The sequence below is a fragment of the Mirounga leonina genome, unplaced genomic scaffold, assembly GCF_011800145.1.
Source record: "Mirounga leonina isolate KUSES-001 unplaced genomic scaffold, KU_Mleo_1.0 Mir_91, whole genome shotgun sequence".
Taxonomy (NCBI): Eukaryota; Metazoa; Chordata; class Mammalia; order Carnivora; family Phocidae; genus Mirounga; species Mirounga leonina.
This window is the reverse complement of record NW_023270839.1, coordinates 37,094,316-37,114,881: the sequence shown is the minus strand read 5'-3', so window position 1 is coordinate 37,114,881 and position 20,566 is coordinate 37,094,316. Positions and strand designations below refer to the sequence as shown.

Sequence of the window (20,566 nt, the reverse complement as noted above, 5' to 3'; positions counted from 1 at the left end):
TACTAATAACTCAAAGGACACATTATAACCCTACCTCTGGGACACAGGTACACTCAGAATTTCTATACTGGCAACTTAACACAGGACATAGGACACCTGGCACATTCATCAACAGATCACCACCTTTCCCAGAGTTATTTGCCAGGTCTCAAATGTCATCCTTTTAGGGAAATGAGCACAAGTGACTTTTAAAAAGAGCTTTAACTCTTCCCAAAAGTATTCCCCACATTCAGAAGTGGGAAAGAACCTCAAGAGATTCTCCTGTGAATATGGAAAGCCAAACTTTTTTTTTTGTTTGTTTGTTTGTTTGAGAGAGAGAGTGAGAGAAAGTGTGAGAGCAGGGTGAGGGGCAGAGGGAGAAGCAGACCCCCCTCCGAGCAGGGAGCCCGATGCGGGGCGCGATCCCAGGACCCTGGGACCATGACCCAAGCCGAAGGCAGACGCCCAACCGACTGAGCCACCCAGGTGCCCCTGGAAAGCCAAACTTAATTCACTCTGGATAGAGAGGGCAAGGGGTGCAATTGCCCTTGAAGGAATTGGCCTCCTGTGCTTTCTTCCTTGAACCATGTTTACAATCCTGCCCCTCCTGTTGTTCAATTCTAAAGCACAAACATTAGGGCTACACTAAACACAGACCATAGAAACCAAGTAAAGAAGGAAATGTCTTTGCAACCATGAAGACAAACAAACAAAAGGCATTTTCTGGCTATAACCTTCACTGTTCGAATTAACCACACTGGAGTTGCAAACTGTCTTGAGTTAAAGCCACTATGGCCCAATGGGATTCCATCCATCCCTGTCCACCTAATTCCTGAAATCTATAAAAATGCCCATCTACCTAGGAAGGGTAACGTCTATGAATTAAACTTTGTCTTCTAAGGGGCACCTGGGTGGCTCAGTCGTTAAGCGCCCGCCTCCAGCTCAGATCATGATCCCAGGGTCCTGGGATCGAGCCCCACATCGGGCTCCCTGCTCAGCGGGAAGCCTGCTTCTCCCTCTCCCACTCCCCCCCCCACCTTGTGTTCCCTCTCTCGTTGTCTCTCTGTCAAATAAGTAAATAAAATCTTTAAAAAAAAAAAAAAAACTTTGTCTTCTAAGAAATCAATTAATGTCCCATCCTTTCTTGGTAACAGACTGTGAAAATAATATGAAGAAACCAGAGACCATCAGAATGGGCCTGGGGAAAAGGGGAAGGGGAAGAAAAGGAGGCTGAGGGTCCTGACAGCTCTCCCACTTCTGGGCCCCAGGGATCCTCTCTTCCAAAAGGCAAGCTCATGCTGCAATTAGGGACAACACCTAAGTCAGTCATCCTACAGAGGCTTATTATTACCTTCCAAGTATCCACCACAGGGCGAGGCCCCAGGAACAACCATCAGGGAGCTTTGAGGCAAGGAAGTGACAACTGTCATTGTTTAAAGGGCAGTGGTGAGGGTGGGCAACATTACAGGGAGCCAGGGAGACTTCCCAAGGAAGGAGCCCCAAAGCCAAAATCTGATCTACATGATCGCTGGCCAGTTCCAGTGGGCGAGGAGAGGAAGTTGCCAGCGTGTGGGCAGAGAGGCAGGGCAGGGCTCACTAGGGATCCAGATCCCAAGGGTGTTGTCTGGAAGCTAAGGAAAGGCCCAAAATCTGGAAGGGCTAGTCTGACTCGATCTGCCGGTCAGAGCACGTCCTCCTGACCTTGGCCTGGGGAATAAAGCGGGGCAGCTGAAGGAAGCGGCAGGGTTTCTGGGGTACATGAATGCTGTGTTAAGGGGGCACCACTGGAGGGTTTTTACAGGAAAAGAGCCCCAAATGCTTGGTGCAAACTTGTAATTTGGCTACATTATAAGAAAAGGAAAGAATGTAGGACATAAAAGTGAGTAAAGGAAGCAAAACTTGTTTTCTAGAAGCAGCAGGATGTTGTTCTCTGAAAAGATAGCATAAGCAATAATAAAGAAAGCCCAAGTTCAACAGAAACATCAATTCCAGGATAGGGAATAGAGTGAACACCCGCAGAGAGACCCAAACCTGTTATACCAAGACTCCCCATACCATTACATCTCTCCTAGATTCACCTTCTAGATTCTACCCGACTTGTAGCTTCCACTAGAAAGTGTTCAACTGTGCTCAGAACAGAAGACAGTCAGTCATTGTTAGTTAAATTCAAAGTTCTCAACTGAGGTGATTGTGAGAAGCCTGGAGACATCTGATTGCCTCCTATGGGACGGGGTGCTACTACCTATCAGTGAGTGGAGGCCGCTCAGCATCTTACAGGGCAGAGGACTGACTCTCCCCCAGATGGAATTCATCGGCACAAAATGTCAATTGTACCACGGTTGAGAAACCCTAGGTTAAATCAATAAATCAATTTAATAACACTGGCAGCAGCTGGCTCAGAGTGAGCAATGGGACAGACACCTCTGGACAACCCAGGCACACAGCCTTGGTATTCGCAGGGCTGGGCCTCCTGCAGACGGGAAGGAGGTGAGAATGCCAGGCTGGTCACACCTACCATGGCACTCTGGCCGCATGGCCAAGTTCTGCCCAACTCTGATCCTGCCTTTCCCTTCTGCTACCTTCAAATCCCACTTGAGGAGCTCACCCCAAGTCACTCAAGAAATGCTATCTCAGAATGGGGACTACAGCAAGGCCAAGGTATGAGAAACTTGACAAAGGAGGATGAAAGCAAGGGAACCTCATATGGAAAGAACTTCCTGGGGCATCTGGGTGGCTCAGTCATTAAGCGTCTGCCTTCGGCTCAGGTCATGATCCCAGGGTCCTGGGATCGAGCCCTGCATCGGGCTCCCTGCTCAGCGGGAAGCCTGCTTCTCCCTCACCCACTCTCCCTGCTTGTGTTGCCTCTCTCACTGTCTCTCTCTGTCTGTCAAATAAATAAAATTAAAAAAAAAAGAAAGCACTTCTTGATGACCCTGGTTATAAATCTGCACATGGCCTACAAATTGCCCCACCCCACCCCCAGTTCCAGGGAGACACATTACTCCAGCCTTCCTCTTCAGACCTCAAATTCCTAACACGTGCCGACTACAGCAGGCAGGCTATCAGACACAGACCTCAAGATCAACACACACAGACCTCTCCCCTCTCCTCCCAGATTCTGCCCAGGGAAGCATCCAAGCCAACAGCTGTGGGCCCTCAACACCTCCAATCACTCACGAGTGCTCTGCCCCCTTGCCTCATAAAAAGCCCTCGAAACCAGCCCCCACTCCCCCTTCCAGCCCTTTTCCAGCCATTACTCTGTAGTCCCCATCATTTCTCACCCATGCGGTGGCAACACCTCCAGAGCAAAGCTTTTCAAACATTCTCAGTAAGCTACGAAGAGGTGGTGTCTCAGAGGCTTGCTGTAAATGCAGATTTAGTAGCTCGAGGTGGGGAGAAAGAATGCCATTTTACCAAGTACACAAAGTAGTTCTGACTCAGATGCTCCCAGACCCCACTGGGAGCCAACTTTGGATTCTCAACCCCTAGAGAGCTGGTACTGTGGTCAGTTCTGGGTACCTAACCCTCATCACAAAGCAGGGCCTTCCAGAAAAACATTTGCTGGGGGGGTGGGGGGGTGGAAGAGCTAACACACACCAACATGAAGCTACAGATCAACTGGAAATCACAGAAGAAAAGAACGGAATGGCCAGCGTGCCTCCAGCATCTGCTGCCCAAGTTCACCACTGATCTCACTAGGAATGACTAGAGGCCAATTTCTACAATTTGAGGCTTAGTCCCCATGATTAGAGAATTTTAGCCAGTCCAGGCTGAGGTGTATCCAGGTCTGAAAGGCTCTTGTCCACTTTCTCCCCTCTCCTCCCATCCCAATCCTGGCCCACAGCCGGGGTCCTGCTCTCTCGCTGACCCAACCCACTTCCCCTTCCAGTCCAAGCCCAGGTGCTGAGTACATGCCCAGCTCCCAGACTAGCTCAGAGGCCCCAGGAAGGTAGCAGCTTCGTTCCTCTGTACCGCCCAAGGGATCTACCTCAGGGCCTAATAAGTGTCTACTAAGAAGCAAAATGAAAAGGTTGGGGGGAAGAAAAGGTGAACCATTTCAGGGTGTGCCTCTGCCCCACTTTAAGCCATCATGCAGGCACTTGGCAGCCCCACACAAAGGCCTGGGAAGAGCATGTGGGTGACAGCAAGAGTCACCTGTAAGACACTGCAGCCCAGTGTCTCCAGGGCCCTCAGCAGGCAGGGTCCTACATCAGACGCTCCCACATAAATGTACCTGGCGGGATCGTGTTTTCATAAAGGCTTTCCGAGCACTGGAGAAAGGTAGTTCCCATAACAAATTCTCCCCACCCTCACCCCAGAGGAGGTAGTTAACTGGTCAAGAGACCTGCGGGGAGCCTGAAGACACAAAAGCCTGGGGGCTGCTGAGGTCTCCCCACAGTTGTACCACCAGTCGGGGCTGAAGGCTCTCCATGAACCAGATGTGGGGTGATAAGTTCTCCCCCAAACCATGAGGCCAAAGTAACTGCAGCAGCTGTTACCACAAGCAATGATGCCGAAGCCACACACCAAGTGAGAGCTGCAGGAGCAGGCCGGCCAAGCCCCCACCCCAGGTGCGGAGCACTCTCACAAGGCCAAATTAAACCCATGAGGGCCATACCCCATGCAAAAATTTCCACCACTTACACAAAACGCGAATATGTTGTCCTATCCAGGGAAGAAGACAAACATCGAAGGAAGAAGCTTTTCTCCCTAAACTAGGATATTAACAGGTTACAAGACCTGTATGCTGGTCTCCCCCAGTTGTCTTGGGGAACATCCCTTGTGAAATCCAACCCTTCCCTAGAAACAGCCACCGGGTCCCAGGGATGCAAAAAAGGGCTTGTCTCGTAAGCAGATCCGACTGAAGTCAATGCCATTTACCACCACTGTGAGGTGGGACCAAAGGGACTTACCAGCTGCCGGGAGGCACACATCCTGACCGCCAGCATTCTTCAGCATTCGCTCTGCCCCACCTGCACATTAGAATCATCAGGGCATCTTTTAAGACAAATAGGAAGGCCTGGTCTGCGGCAGTTACTGATTAAACTGGCCTCAGGCAGGGCTGGGTACTGATGCGGTTTAGAAGCTCCCAGGTGAGCCGAATAGGCAGTCACAACGGAGACTCACTGGCTGGTCCCCAGGAGGAAGCCAGCTATCCAGCTGGAGAAGCACAGGAGTGGTAACCACCGGTGTGGCTGGTCCAGGGGCAGCTCTCCTGCTACCTGCTGCCAGCATGAGTCCTGCAGACCTCACTCAAGGAGAGTAGGACCAAGCCCGTCTGATGCCTTCACCCCCACCCCCGGCACCCCTACCACCGGCTTCCCATCCACCTCCCTTCCTAGAGCTACACACACAATTCCAGCCACCTCCCTTAGGAGAAGCCCAATCCAAGCCATCACTAGGCAAGTGCAGGGCCCATAAGGGGGCTCCCACAACTCCCAGTCTCCACCATCTTTGGGCTTAAAGGACACAGTCCTTGAGCATGCACTCTATGCCAGGCTAAGTGCCTTACCTGCATCATCTCATTTAATCCCAGCACAACCCACTGAGGCTGTTACAGCTATTATCCCCATTTTACAGATGAGCAAAGCAAGGCTTGGCGAGTTAAGAATTTATCCAACATCTCACAGAAAGCAGTGTCAGTAGAACCAGGACTCGAATCCAGTTGGTAGTGCTCAGTCTTTGCTTCTAACCATTCTACTACTAAGATAACATCTTGTTATAATTAACATCGAGTTCAGCTGTGACAGAAAACATAACCAAGTGAAAGCAGATTTCATTAAAGCCCTGAATTTGAGGTCTTAAAAAAAATCAATTTCATCAGTGTAGATGGAGAAAACCTGATTTTTACTGACAGTTCATGTGGGAAAGATTTGCGATTTCAGGGACCACCCATTTATTCATACACATTTGCAGGGCACCTCGTGCAGGTCAGGAACAGGGCTGGGTGCTTGTGACAAGGAGATACAGGCCATACCCTCTGGGTGACCTTCTAAGAGCTAACGTGATCCTGGGCTGCCTTAGGACAACCCCCTCCTCTTCCTCGTGAGAGAGGCCCAGCCCACGCTGCTCGGCACTGGGCAGACGACCGGGGAGGCCTCTGAGGACAGCTCATTGTGAGCTTGTCTGACTGGCGAGGTGGTGATTTGATATTGGTTTTAAAGAACAGCGCCCACATTCAGCCCTAGACCCTCTAAATTAGTCTCTAGGAGTGGGTCCAGGCTCTGCCAGCTTACAAGTTTCTACAGCTGAGTTGAGAACTAGTTTCTCAGCCAGGCTTGAAAACCAGTGGACAACAGATGAAAAAGAAAAATCCAGAAACCACATATGAGTCGTTGAAGATGGCTGAATAAAATGAAAAAAAAAAAAAAACAACTATCTGTAGTGTGGATGACAGATGGCATGAAGGATGGGAGTGAGACATGGGGCCTCTCTGTGGAAGGCGTTTCTCTATTGCTTTGTGGTGCCAGGGACAGGATTGCCAAGAGCAGAAAACAGTAAGAGGGCAACAACAACCCTCAAGAGAAGGAGATCCTGGTACCTTCAATTTGGAGACCTCCAGGACGCCTCCTAACTCTGGTTATCATGCTCTGAAAAGCTGCAGGGTCAATGACCTACTGCTCAGATCATTTGAGAGAAGACAATTACCATAATACAGGAAAAACTGCCATTTTTTAAGATTTTATTTGTTTAGAGCGGGGAGGGGCAGAGGGAGAAAATCTCAAGCAGACTCCCTGCTGGGTAGAGCCCAACTATGCAGGCCCTTGGTCTCAAGACCCTGAGATCATGACCTGAGTCGAAATCAAGAGTCAGACGCTGCTTAACTGACGGAGCCACCCATGCACCCTAAAAATTGCCATTTTAAATTGACAGCAACTAACTGCTTTCAATCTTTTGTACGAGAAATAATCTGGGCCATGTACCCATGAGTTGTGTATGTTTGGGGAGTGAGGGGTTAAAATTCACATCCATGGGCCTCCCCTCCATCTCAGACATCTACACTTCAGTCATCTCTGATGCAGGTGATGCAGGGACTTTACTTTTAGAAAACCCCTGATAGCGGAGTCTGACGCAAAGAATGGGTCCCTAAAACCTTCCCTGATCATGGATGGCAATCACTCCTTCTAAACCTTTAGAATGAGCTGTAAGTTTCACATGCAAGCTTATGCTGTCTTCCTAAAACCTTCCCTGATCATGGATGGCAATCACTTCTTCTAAACCTTTAGAATGAGCTGTAAGTTTCACATGCAAGCTTATGCTGTCTTCCTAAAACCTTCCTTGATCATGGATGGCAATCACTCCTTCTAAACCTTTAGAATGAGCTGTAAGTTTCACATGCAAGCTTATGCTGTCTTCCTCCACATGCAGATATAGGCACAGGTGTAAACGTAACCCCCCCTCACCAGCAAATGGCACTTTCCACCCTTCTCCATCCCCCACACAGGGCGCTGTCTGAATGACAACTAATTTTTTTTTTTTAAAGATTTTTTATTTATTTATTTGCGAGAGCGAGAATGAGAGACAGAGAGCATGAGAGGGAGGAGGGTCAGAGGGAGAAGCAGACTCCCCGCCAAGCAGGGAGCCCGATGCGGGACTCGATCCCGGGACTCCAGGATCATGACCTGAGCTGAAGGCAGTCGCTTAATCAACTGAGCCACCCAGGCGCCCAACAACTAATTTTTAAAAATCAAGACTGGTTAACAATTTCATCCAAAGTGACATGAAATTCGATTGAAAATATTTAATCAACTCAAACTTCATGACCTTTTAAAATAAGCATTTAAAAATCTTTTAAATACAATTTAACTAGTGGCCAGGGTACCTCCCCTGGCCCATGACTTCACTGTGAATGGGTTGAACTCTGTACCACATGGCTTTGAGCACATCTGACTTAACGTGAGTCAGCATTTGAATTTGCCACTTTTATCAAGCTCATTGGTTTTCCTGTTTCGAGGGCCTAACATAAAAAGTCAAAACGAAGCTAAGTTGGATCAACAAGGGACCTCAAAGGGCCTGATGGAGGCCCATCTTTTGGGAAAGAGAGCTGATGGAGATGAGGAGCCCCTGGAAGGGTGGGGAAATAAAGAATTTAGGCTTCCTCCTGGAACAGTACAACCTTCCCAGAAAAGAATGTTCTCGTCCACTTGCCCCCAGGAGGACACTGTATTAAGATGGGGAGGATGCTCCAAAGGTACGGTATTTGTAAGTGGCCAGCTCTGCTCCTTATGTAAGCAGGCCCTGGAGGAAGCTCTAGAAAGCATCACTCTCTGCAGGCACTTCAGGCACAGCAGCTTCCTAGGCCCTTCAAGCCAGTTTCAGATATGCAAAAACCTATACAAATATAATGTGCCCCATATATGTGATTTAAAATTTTCTAGTAGCCACATTTTTTTACTGTTTAGTAAAAAAAAAAAAAAATGAACTTGCTTTTTAGAAATATACATTATTTAATCCAATATATCCAAAATATTATCATTTCAACTGAAATTTAATCAGTATAAAAATCATTAAGGAGGGGCTCCTGGATGGCTCAGTCAGTTAAGCGTCTGACTCTTGGTTTCGGCTCAGGTCATGATCTCCAGGTGGGGAGATGGAGCCCTGCTTGGGGCTCCGCACTCAGTGAGGAGTCTGCTTCCCCCCTCTCTCTGCCTCTCCTTCTGCCCCTCCCCCCTGCTCACACACCCACACACACACACACACTCTCTCTCTCTCTCCCTGAAATAAATAAATCTTTAAAAATATATATTTAAAAAAGTTAAAATAATCATTAACGAGGTATTTCACATTCTTCTTACGCCAAGGCTTTGAAATCTGGTGTGCATTTTACATTTATAGCACACATCTCAATTTGGATGTTAAATCTTCACTGGAAATGCTTGAGCTAAACTTCAATTTCATAACATTTATAGCTGAAAAAGCTGTACCGAAGTTATTCCAAACACGCTTAAAAGTTTCCTGATAACCAAACTGAGATCCTGGTTTTAAATTTAAATGAATTAAATAAAATCAGAGATGCAGTTCCTTAGTCGTCCTAGCCACACTTCAAGTGGTCAACAGCCCGTTGTGGCCAGTGGCTACAATAATCAGACAGGTTGAACGTGTCTCCTTTCCAAATGACTCCACACCACAAGCTTTATTTTCTTAATCAGGGGTAGGAGGGCTCTCAATGAACAAAGGCATGAGGGATCTGTTGTTGCTGTGAATGCCTAAGGGCTTTCTGATTCTAGCACAGTGTATCACTGTAATGTCCTTTCTCGAGGATGAGCGAGAGTCTGCCAGGTACAACCAGGATAGGGTTGGGCTCTCCCAAGAAAAAGGGCTTGGAAAGCAGATTCCCAGAGCACCTACTATGGGCCAAGCACTACACTGAATATAGAGTAGCTACTGTCCCATTTGGTCCCCATCATCTTGGGGGTGACATATCATTAAGTGGATTTAAAATATAAAGAAACCAAGATTGGCCACGATGGGGAAGTTGCCCAAGGCCCCACAACTTCCCAGGGAGACCCTTCCTTTTTACCAGGCCACATCAAGACCCAAGGATAGCAGGGTGAGGGGGAAGTAATGCTATGTCCTCTCTACGTTGAATACCAGGTAGAATCCAAGACAGGCCAGAATGTAAGTAATCAGAGATGACAAAGCCAAGGCACTAGAACCACATACTGGTCTGAAAATGAATGTAGATGCAAAAGTGGACCCAACGGTAAAGGCAGGGAAAGACCTGATAACCCTAGTTCTTATATTTTTGTACCACTAAACAGTGGTGCCACCTCACTGCCCACTGGGCCACTGGCATTGTTGTGGCCAAGAGTCAAGTGTTCAGTTTCTTCTGCCAAGGCAGAAGCTTTCCTTAGCTCTAAATTCACAAACGTCCATCTAGACTGGATTCAGTTCTTCCACAACCCGGATGCCAAGTCTGAGGTCCCCACGATAGGGTTGAAAAAAGCAGGGAAAACGATTTTCTGATCCAGAAATCGAAGAGCGATCAAGTAACTGAAACAACATCCAAGAGGAAATTTCTCTACATGAATATTGTCATTTAACTCCACGTTTATTGGAGAGTCCTTAATAAGGCCATGCGACAGCAATTCTCTGAGCTTTTTCGGGCATTAGAGGAAGTGTAAACATGCCTGGTCTGCAAGACATATAATAAAGCTTTGCCACTTACTCTACAGAAAGCCCAGGCACTAAAACGGAGGAGGAAACAAAGATTCTTCCTGATTCTGGTTGGAGATGGAAAGAAGAGACAAAGGTGTGGAAGGAGGCAAGTCAGTGGGAGGGAGGGAGACAAAGTGAGTGAGTTTAACTAATTCATAGAGGCAGGGAGAGCCCCATACAAATAGTGAGAATCAGACAGAACCCCTACCAGCTAAGGGCAAGCTTTGATTCCAGGATACTTAAGCCACTCTCACCAGGGCAAAGGAGCAAGGCTGTTGCAGGAAGGTCAAATGCAAATCAAATAAGCCTCTTTCCCAGTAACTACCTAAGAAGCACCTCTTTGAAATGCAATCGTCAAGGAAGATAAGGCTCTATCTCCCAGTTTCCTGGGAGGGCCAGGGCCTAGCTTTAACCGGCCCCTTACTCCAAATTGCAAGCCCTACCTCCAGTTAGCAGAAACAGGGTAAATTTAGCAATTTGATCTTTTTTTTTTTTTAAAGATTTTATTTATTTATTTGAGACAGAGAGAATGAGAGAGAGAGAGCACATGAGAGGGGGGAGGGTCAGAGGGAGAAGCAGACTCCCTGCCGAGCAGGGAGCCTGATGCGGGACTTGATCCCGGGACTCCAGGATCATGACCTGAGCCGAAGGCAGTCGCTTAACCAACTGAGCCACCCAGGCACCCTAGCAATTTGATCTTGAAGACATGAATATGATGCATTGTACCCACTGAGCTATATAAAAGAATGAGATTTCTTTCCATCTTTATAATCTCTAGCTTTGCAATCCTTGCAGCAGGCTGCCTGTGATCATCACATTCTGGTTTAATGCATATTCAGTAATTGTTTTCTTTTGCCTTTGTGGGGAAGTGTTCTGGGTTGGGAAAAGATTTTGCTTTTAATTATATTTCCCAAGTACTCCTCAAAGAATCACCCCAACCTCCACCCAGACCTGACCTCCCTACAGTTATTTTTAAGCTGTTTTCAACTAAAAGGGGTACAACTATGGTTTTATGATGGGATTTACCCTATGGACAGGGGAGGGGTCTCCCACAACTCACTAAGATACTAAAAGAAAAGATGGAACTTGGTCCTCTGAATGTAGCTTGGGGACAGTCTCTTAAATCAGCCTCCACACACCCCAAGTACCACAAATTCCAGGCAAACAGTCCCAGCAGGTCACAGAGCCCCTCAGCTGGCTGGCTCCAGACCTTAGTACCAACTGTGCCCTCTGCCAGGAAAACCTGGCAGCCACCCCTCCCTCCCTCTCTGGGTGACCCCCATCAGAGCAGGAATCCTGTCTTACTCTGCTCGTACATTCCCTAGCACAGAGAGCAAGGCATGAACGAATGGAAACCTTTAACTCTGCTCTTCTCCCTCACAGTCAAAGTCAATACTATCTCAACATTCAATTTGTTTCAGTTGGAGACATTTGCTCCATGAGGAAATGTTTCTCAGAGAGCTGTGTTTCAACTGATAGAAAGAAAAAGTCCTTTCTTTTTTTTTTTTTAAAGATTCTATTTATTTATTTGACAGAGAGAGACACAGCGAGAGAGGGAACACAAGCAGGGGGAGTGGGAGAGGGAGAAGCAGGCTCCCCGCAGAGCAGGGACCCCGATGCGGGACTCGAAATCAGGACCCCGGGATCATGACCTGAGCCGAAGGCAGACGCTTAACGACTGAGCCACCCAGGCGCCCCAGAAAAAGTCCTTTCAAGAGAAGAATGCTCATCAAACATTTTTGCTATCACACAGCCAGCAGAAACAGGTGAAAAACACCCCGGCTGTTTTAGCCCTGCCACTTTGCTCTGATATTCTCTCAGCAGGAAACCTGTCTCTCTGCTAGGCCCTCAGCCAGTCTGGGCATCTCTTCCACCTCTTTCTCCCTGAGATCTGTCCATCTCTGCCTATCCCTGACAGGAACGTGACTGTCAAAGGCATCCTTGAGAGAAAATGTTTTTGTTTTTGTTTTCTTTTTTTGAGAGAGAAAGTGTTCTTAAATAGACTCTCTCTCAAGTCACAACCAGAGAGTGCTTCTTGCAGAGTCCAATCTGAGGTGAGCTAAACTGTCCTATCCATCCAGACAGCAGGGCTGGCTGTTGTTAATTATTACTGAGCACTAATGGAAATCTAACCTTATTTACCCCAACCACCTGGCCTGGGTCACCAGAACAAAAAGCCAACCCGGGGCACCTGGGTGGCTCAGTCGTTAAGCGTCTGCCTTCGGCTCAGGTCATGATCCCAGGGTCCTGGGATCAAGCCCCGCATCAGGCTCCCTGCTCAGCGGAAAGCCTGTTTCTCCCTCTCCCACCCCCCCTGCTTGTGTTCCCTCTCTTGCTGTGTCTCTGTCAAATAAATAAAATCTTTAAAAAAAAAAAAAAAGCCAACCCAACGCAAAATACTTTGGGAAATGACCAACCAGAATGCACATCCAAACAGCTTTTGCTGCTTATGAAATGTAGCAAACCTTGGTGTGCGTTAGAATACCCTAGAGAACTTGTTCAAATCTGTAGTCCTGGGCCCCAGCCCCAGAGTTATGATTTAGTAGTAGGTGGGGGATGCAACTGCCTTTCTTTTAAGTTCCCAGGCGATACTGAGGCTGTGGGTCCCAAGAGCACACTTTGAGAAACCTGATGAATGTAGCACCTAGCCACCCACTGAAGGGCAGAGACAGGCCCTGGCTTCTTGGACTGACTGTGGCAAGGCCAAGCCCAGTGGTTCTCAAACCCAATTCCCCCAGAACACTGCTATTCTATCACTGAAATCAAAGCATGGGATTTCTCTCCAGTTTTCAAAGCAAATTAAACTTCTGACACCACTGAGTGCTTGCTTCTATTATAATCTAAAAGTATTTATAATTTCTCAACAAATTTATGTCTTTTGTTGAGACTTCATTGAGTTCAACCAATGTGACATAATAGTAAGAAGCAGCTGTATGGCCTGTTGACAGAACCAACACAACATGGAAGAACACTGAAGTTCAGAGCACTTGGCCTCTAGCTCAAGCCCGACCTTCCCAAGGCACCTCCTTTGACCATACAGCCAGATGCCCTGATCACCTAATAACATGCCCCTGGGCTGCTGGACGAAAGAATGGTCTCCCTCAAAACTCAATCTACTGGACAACATAAAATGGGCACACGCGTTAAACTATTTTAAACCAAGGCAATGTGTATGCGACTGCTGAACCGTATGGCATAAACGATTACAGGCTTCTTATTTTCCACCCAAGCAATTAGGGATCACAGAAACGGCTACATCCTCCCCATGCCTCTGCACTGGAGCCCTTTAGGGTCCCCGACTCAAGCCAAAAAGTCTTTGTCAAGTTTCTGCCTTCCCACAATTTAATTTTAAAAATGTAATATGCATCTGTCCCTGTGGACCTTGGCAAGAGCATATAAATCCATGCCCGACATTGAACACGAACATTCTGCCCATGTCCAGTGCAGAGGTTTCCCTTGTCCTGGGTGCTGTAAATCATCTGAGCTGGTAACTCATGCCAAGAGAAATAGCCTGGTGTAGAATGCCCAACGACAGGGATATTTACCAGCTTGTGATTTTTCTTTCCTGACCTTTATGTGTAAGGTGGGCTAGCAAATGAAACCAGCAGATTAAAATGGTCTATTCCATTAAAAAACAAAACAAAAACATCATGCTAGTTTTAAAGGAGGATAGGGCCAGCACATCTGGATCCAATCGTTGTAAAGTTTCATAGTCTTAGCATCTTCCCTCCCAGAAGGAAAGCAGCAGAGCACAGGGACAGCGCAGAGGACAAACCAAGATCCCTGGATCCTGACCCAGGCTTTGCCACTAGTCCAATGTGTGACCTTGAACAGAGTTACTGACCTCTCCAGGGCTCAGTTTCCTAAAGAGTCTTCAGGGCCACAACACCAGTACCAACTAGTAATAGGATTCAAGTGTTGATGAATTCATAATTCGCTTTTCCTCTTGATTGTATGGGCAAGGACTGCAATTCTCCTGGGAGGAGACAAAGCCATTGTTCCTTTCTCTGTGGGGCCTGTCGTTTCCCTCTTTGCCTCCTCCCTGTCCTCCCCTCTCCCAAGCCTGGCCGCCTGTCCATTTCCCAAATTCAGCTTCTCGGAGCAGGGCTGGGATGTGAGAAAGCCTCCAGGTGAGTTTCCCGAACTGGCACTGAGCTCTCTCCTGACTATAATGTCTAGCACAGCAGGACTTTTAGTTCCTCAAATAAGCTTCTAATTGTCTTTTCGGAAATGTGCATGGACGCTTATTTCAAGCCATTTGGCAAGTGCCTCGAAGGGTATTTGCTCTGACACTGTGCTTGAAGAGGGAGGATTTAAGAGTCTGGAGGAGCATTAGAATAATTGCACTCCAGCTGATCCTTCCTTGGATGGAGATAAAACAACTTTTTCAGGCACCCACACCAGTATGATGCAAAACCCCACAGGTCTCCAAAACTTACAATCACAGACTTTTACATTTGGACCTCAAACTTCTCCCCGGGGCAGTAGGAAGGTGTCCTGACAGGGTTAATGGACGCCAAGAATTACGACACACTTGGGCGGTCCCAGCAGCGTTCTGCTGTCCCCAGGCATCACTCTGCCCAGATGCAATATTATCAGGACAGTCAGGGCTTCTGACAGCCGGCTGAAAACAGGCCCTGAGTCAGTAAGAACTGAGGCCAGAGGATGTGGGATGAGCATTCAATCTGGAGTCAGAAAACGGAGCTCAAATCCCTGGCCTACCAACACCTCCCTGGTTTAAAATGTTAACAGGTGGGGGCGCCTGGGTGGCTCAGTTGGTTAAGCGACTGCCTTCGGCTCAGGTCATGATCCTGGAGTCCCGGGATCGAGTCCCTCATCGAGTCCCGCATCGGGCTCCCTGCTCGGCAGGGAGTCTGCTTCTCCCTCTGACCCTCCCCCCTCTCATGTGCTCTCTCTCTTTCTCTCTCTCAAATAAATAAATAAATAAAATCTTAAAAAAAAAAAAATGTTAACAGGTGTCCCCGCCCTCTACACAAGCCCTAATTTTCCCCAAATTTATTGTGTGTGCACATTCACCCCAGGGTCTTATTAATATGCTGATTCTGAGTCAGCAGATCTGGGTAGAGCCTGAGAGTATTGACAAGTTCCCAGGTGGAACGGATGTTGCTGGTCCATGAACCAACTTTAAATAACAAGGAGATTGATGATCCAAGCCAGTGTTGCCCAAACACCCCTGCTAAGAATCACACGCGTAACTATTAAATGCACTGATCCCAGAGCCCCAACCCAGATGGGTGCAGGCCTGGTGAACTGGAAATTTAACAAGTGCTCGGGGGAGTCTTAGTATCAGAGAAGTCTGGGGAAGCCCAGTCTAACTCATCTGCATCTCTTACAGCCTGTGGGAGTCCTTGCTTCCTTTCCCTTGTTCTCTTCAGTTAGGGTTCCTTAACATCTACTAACCTAGCTCCTGCTTCTGGGGGTGCTGTAGATACATGTAGATACATTTAGAGTTCTCCCAAATTTTCCCAAGACCTGGTACACTTAGAAAAAGACCATCTTTGAAGGTGCCTGGGTGGCTCAGTCGGTTAAGCGACTGCCTTCGGCTCAGGTCATGATCCCAGGGTCCTGGGATCGAGCCCCGCATCGGGCTCCCTGCTCACCGGGAAGCCTGCTTCTCCCTCTCCCACTCCCCCTGCTTGTGTTCCCTCTCTCGCTGTGTCTCTCTGTCAAATAAATAATAAAAATAAAATCTTTAAAATAAAAAAAAAAGACCATCTTTGTAGGACCCGAGCTCTGGCAGCCCCCAAGGGGCTGAGGAAAGACTGAGGGCACTATGTCAGCACACCTCTAAACCATAACTCAGCTCCCCGGCTGGAAAGCTCTGCTCCCATCTCAACCGTACCAGTCAATGAGCAAAACCAACCAACAGAGCCCTCCAATCTGTCTCCCCATTGTTGTGAAGGTGATCCAAAACACAGAAGGAGAAATAAACACCTCAAACTCCTGTCTTGAGGCTCTCTATAAGGGCCAATGCAGCACAGAGGCGAAAAAGCATATACGTCCATTTACTCACCCTCTTTAACAAATTACAGATAATAACCATGAGCCCAGAAGCACAGTCTGCTTTACGCTCATTATCTCACTGAATCCTTGCGCCAAATCCTTGATTTGTCTGTTTTACTGAGGACACCAAGGCTTACAGAGGTGAGGTGTCTTGCCCCAGGTCACCCTATCAGTGGTGGCCACTGTATAACAGGCTCTCACACAGGACCCTTTGCAACACTCATCCCTGTTCTGGTTTGTTTTAATGCCGCCTGCTGACATATATCCTGCCAGGTCCTGCTTTCCATGAGGACAGGTCCCAGGTCTGTTTTGTTCCAGGGCTGTATCAACCATGCACCTCGAAGACACTCAGAAAAACAGTTGCCAAGCTGATGAATGTCTTCAAAGCCAGAGCTTATCCATGATACAGGCTGCTTCCAAAACTGTAACAAGCTTACAGGCACTCCCTGGTTTAAAAGACTCCCAACTGATAAAATATGAATGTATAAGATGTAAGATGGAGAAAAGATGGTGGAAAGGGAGTCAGAAGGCCTGAGGACTCTTCTCCTATTTCTGCCACCTTGCTCTCACACGTGGACAAGCCACTTGACCTCTCTCTACACCTCCATCAACATGGTTTAATCCATCCCCCAAACCTCTGTGAACTCCCACCATGTGCTGGATGTGGAGCTAAGAAGAAAATGATCTGGAGGAATGAACGAGAGGCCAAATCCATTCCTCGGCAGCCCTGTGCCAATCCCGCTCCTCCCCCCACCCTACTGAACAGCAACAGAGATATAAAGCCCACGGGACAGTTTTCAAACAAGTACGAAACAAAGGGGGTCCTAGGGGGGTCATTTGCATCACAAAAGGAATCTTAGCAAACTAATTCACAAAAAGGATGGCTAGCCTGACAAGTTCCCCTGTTACATTCTTTGAGTCAGGCTACTTAAGTATTATGACAATAAACGTCATCCTTTTTAGGTGTGCAGTTCTATTGATTTTAACAAACACACGAAGTTCCTGCTGTGGTTTTTAAAATAGTTTATTTCTAACTTTTCAAGAATACGTTGAATGTCCAATGAAACAAAATTAATTTTTGCTCCTCTTCCTAAAAGTGAAGGTCCCCATTCTGCCAGAAGGAAGAACAGAAGTGAAAATCTTGTCTGGAGGGGTGAGGGGGTGGGGGGATCAATTTGCAGAAACATCTGTTAGGCATGGAGCATCGAGTACCAAGATCTATTCGTCCATGCAACTGAATCTCCTTTACTAATAAGAGTTCCCTCCTCCTAACCCTCCCCCTCACATTTACCAAAATTTTTTTAATATGCACACAGAGCCCAAGAACATAAACATATTTCTACCAAAGGTCACCCTTAACTGAGCAGTTTAAAACCACAAAGCCTCCTTGAATTAACTCCAAAAATTTGTAATAAATTTCACATACTATCAATGTTCCAAAGGAATTTACCTGGACAAAGAACATAATTTTGTTTTAAGACTTACCTTAAAATGAACTGTGTGAGCTTATGTAAAAAAAGGGAGGTGATTATTCAAATAGAACTCTAAAAATCTATTCAAAATACATCTCCACTGCAGAATTAGGTCCTTGTAACTTGAGACCAAACAGCATTCCTAGCCAGAAAATGGGAACAATGCAGTCAATCTAACAGTATTTATAACTTTACTATGAGGCTGGTAAAAAGCAGAACTGATTTCCAAGCCTTAGCTCAGCGGCACTCAAAACTTCAGTATACCTAAGAATCTTCTGATTATAAAAACTCCACATTCTTGGACCCCACAAAGACCTACCAAATTAGAATCTCTGGGGACTAGGCAGCTATAGTGTTTAATCTTAGTCCTAGGTAATTCTGAGGGTTGGTGGCTAAAGACCACACCCTAAGAGATACAGCCCTAGTTAAGGAAGCACGTGTTTTGTTTTGGAATCACTAAAATGAAGTTAAGATGGTAACATAATTTGGACATTGATCCTGAGTACGGGTTATAATCTGTAGGCTAATGGCCATGGCTTAGAAATGTTCATGCTATGCAGAGAGGCTGGTCATTGTAGTATCAGCAGAAAAACCACACGGTGACAATCTTTCATCAATGAGTGGCCGCCTGCTCCAAGTGTGGTCCCCAGACCAGGAACTTGGAATTAGAAATCTCGGGGGCTGGGGCCCAGGAATTCATGTTTTAACATTTCTCCAGGTGATTCTTCCACATGGTGCATGCTCCAGCATGTTTTAGTTAATGCAAATACATTTTATAATGAGAAATACTTAATAATCACAATTTCTTCTTGCCTTGTCCTCCTGCTGGTTTTATTTTTGCTTTGCTGAAGGATACGATGTTTGTTACCACCCTCTCAACTTATCTCCCACCCCTTCCCCACTATGGTACAAAATGTATATGTGTGGCACAGAAAGTTTGAGCTAGCTTTATTTCCCACTAGCTGAGGGACAATTAGCACATCCTAGACAGCCAAAGAGCTCCAACTGGACCCATCAGTATGGTGGCAGAGGTAATTATGAAGGGACATCCCCTCGGGCTCTCAGCATCCCCTGGTTCCAGGGCGTACCCTTCCATGATGCCTCCTAAGGCCTCCCATGAAAGCCAGCTGACAAAAACTCAAATGGGTACTTGGTGGTGTGGGTGGGTTATTCCCCCCTAAAATATTAGGTCTATGATAGAATGCACTCATTCTCACATTCTGGAATACATCAAAATCTCCAAGGGAAATTTAATAAAAATACAGATTCCTTGGTTACAACCTCAGCTTCTGATTCAGTAGTATCCCAGAGGGACTCCAAACCCTGTATCTTAGCAAGCTTCCCAGAAGATTCTTATACATAGCAAGGTCTGTGAATCACAGGTGTTACAGGAGAAACCTACGCTATAGAGTAGAAAATCTGAGCTTAAGTCAAGCTTACCCAGTATATGGTATGTAAACCTTGGAACACCTCAGCGTCTTCAAAGTAGAAATAGCGCCCACCTCACAGGGCTGTTATGGTGGCAACACACGTACAAGGCCTTCGTGAAATGCAAAGTGCCAAAAAAGGGGAGTAAAGTTGGTGGGTGCAGAATTCCACAACGATCACCAATGAGGGTCCCCTTAGCCTAAAAAGGTAGCTTCAATAAGAAGCATTCCACATCAGATTTGAATTCTGAGACACAGGTCAGTCTAACAATCTGTGATATGCATTGACGCGTGTCCCCTCAAAAATGGTATGTTGGGAGTCCTAGCTCCCCAGAACCTCCGAGTATGACCTTATTTAGAAACAGGACCTTTACAGAGGTAATCAAGTTAAAATGAAGACATTAAAGTGGGCCCTCATCCATCATGACTGATGTCCTTATAAGAAGGAGAAACGTGGACACAGAAACAGACACGCACGCACGAGGAGAAGACAGCCATCTATGAGCCAAGGAGCAAGGCCTGGCACAGAGGAGCTTCCTTCATAGCCCTCGGAAGAAACCAGCCCTGCCGATACCCGGATCTCGGACATCCAGCTTCCAGAACTGAGACAATAAATTTCTGTTGTATAAGCTGCAGCTCTGTGGTACTGTTACAGCAGCCCTAACAAACTCAAACAATCTGTCAGCTTCCAGTTCAAGGGGAAAGTGCCATTCTGCTGTTCCTTTTGTGGGGGACACTTGGCCCCTGATGCGTCTCAGATTCCACAGGGCTTGTTCTAGTATCTTCACCAAGTACATTCCTAAAGCTCCATGTGAACTACTTATCAGGTTAGTGAGAGAGCCAGCTGGGGGGAGGGGGGGAGCGGAAGGGGGCATCGGTGCAGGCTCTGCAGTGGAGTCCTGAGCCTGTAGCAACCCTCACAAAATTCAGAGCTCCAAAACATCTGCAAGTTTACCAGCAAGAACGAGCAAGTGATTTAACATCCTCATAAAGCTGTCCCAACCCATCCCTGCACAGCCGACTCACGCTCCCATTTTCCTTCTGTCAGAGTGGTACCCACAGTCGGCGTCCAGCACCGGCTGCTCGGAGAGCTGGCGAACCACCCTCAGCACTCCGGCGCCTGGGGATCCCAGGCAAGAGGACCCCAAAGGTCCTCAGAGATGATTTTCTCAAACTGAATGCACCTTTCTTTCTCCCTGTTAGTAGGACAAAGCACATTGGGGAAGTGCCCCCAAAGAAAATAAAACCGCAACCCTAGAAGGAGTAACCAGAGGGGTGCGGGAGAGTGAGCAACAGACTGAGCCCACTGGGGTGGTTGTCCTGCCCCAAAAAGGAGCGGTGTCTGGCCAGGGTGCAAGGCCTACAGGGTGACTTTACCTCCTACACACCTTTCTTGGGCAACCTCTCCCAGGAGCCTCCCTAGGGTAACTTTTAAAAAACCACAGGTGCCCAGGTCTCGCTCTCAAGGATTCCAATTCACTGAGTCGGGTGGGGTTTAGGAATAGC

At 47.2% G+C, this 20,566-nt stretch overlaps 1 protein-coding gene across 10 annotated transcripts in view; it reads right to left on the bottom strand.

Moving 5' to 3' along the window:
- TLN2 (talin 2) overlaps positions 1-20,566 on the bottom strand; it is a 429,909-nt gene that overhangs the window by 397,372 nt on the left and 11,971 nt on the right. The window contains exon 1 of one of the 10 annotated variants that reach the window (XM_034994418.1): positions 4,893-4,970. The exons of the other annotated variants lie outside the window; for them this stretch is intronic. The gene's annotated coding sequence lies outside the window, so the exon portion shown is untranslated. Of the gene's footprint in view, positions 1-4,892; positions 4,971-20,566 lie in introns of those variants that run through there. 10 annotated transcript variants of the gene reach the window in all.